The 698-nt window shown below is 57.4% G+C and overlaps 3 non-coding genes across 3 annotated transcripts; all 3 read right to left on the bottom strand.

Annotated features, from left to right (window-relative positions):
• Positions 1-52: 52 nt before the first annotated feature.
• Positions 53-139, bottom strand: Tc00.1047053440167.10. The gene has a single exon (XR_008254442.1). It is a non-coding gene; the product is annotated as a C/D small nucleolar RNA (snoRNA), TB6C1C3 (small nucleolar RNA).
• A 40-nt stretch (positions 140-179) lies between these two features.
• Positions 180-256, bottom strand: Tc00.1047053440167.20. The gene has a single exon (XR_008254443.1). It is a non-coding gene; the product is annotated as an H/ACA snoRNA, TC6C1H2 (small nucleolar RNA).
• A 49-nt stretch (positions 257-305) lies between these two features.
• Positions 306-375, bottom strand: Tc00.1047053440167.30. Its single transcript, XR_008254444.1, has one exon. It is a non-coding gene; the product is annotated as an H/ACA snoRNA, TC6C1H1 (small nucleolar RNA).
• Between the last annotated feature and the right edge of the window lie 323 nt (positions 376-698).

A 698-nucleotide genomic window follows, 5' to 3' on the forward strand; every position in this document is an offset into this window, starting at 1 on the left:
AAGACAGAGAGGGAGAAGGCGGCGGAGAGGGCTGTGGAGGAAAGGAGCGAGCCAGTCCCGTGCCTGTTGTGGGTAGCTGGGTGCACGGAGATGTAATTCATCGTCACGGTCATACAAATGCCTCGATTGATCGCATCATGAAGTTGTCAGCCGCCCTGTGCGTTTCACGCCGTCGGTGCTGCTCTTGCGGGCCCGATTGAGACAGTCACGGCACAGAAATGATGATATGCGGCCGCCGCCTCACCCACGGAGCACGCTCCACTCACGCACTCTCAGCACTCCTTCCCCTCTGCGCAATGGCCGTGGGATCTGGGGCAGCACAGGTGCAGGCGAGGTGTTCGTTGCAAGCACGGCGCCTGTGTTTTCGCTGGCCGTCAGCATCGGAGGCGGCACTCACACCGCAGAGGTGGTGGTGGCAGTGGGGCAAGAAAAAACGAACGGCCGGTCCATCCCGCGAGAGGGCAGCCGAGTAAAACATCCTAAGCAACAAGAGAGGCAACAAAAAGAAGAAACAGGCAATCGGGCAAGACCCGCCTCCACTCCAAAAACACAACACAGCTACCGCCCCAGAGCGCTGACACATCCCCAGTGAGCCCAACAAGAAGGAAGTAAAACACCCGCACATTCATTCGGTGCCCGTCCACAAAAGAGAAAAAAAGAAAAACCTATTATCAGGTGCCTCCGCCATCACCGAAAAA

This window comes from Trypanosoma cruzi (genome assembly GCF_000209065.1).
Source record: "Trypanosoma cruzi strain CL Brener chromosome Unknown tcruzi_1047053440167, whole genome shotgun sequence".
Taxonomy (NCBI): Eukaryota; Euglenozoa; class Kinetoplastea; order Trypanosomatida; family Trypanosomatidae; genus Trypanosoma; species Trypanosoma cruzi.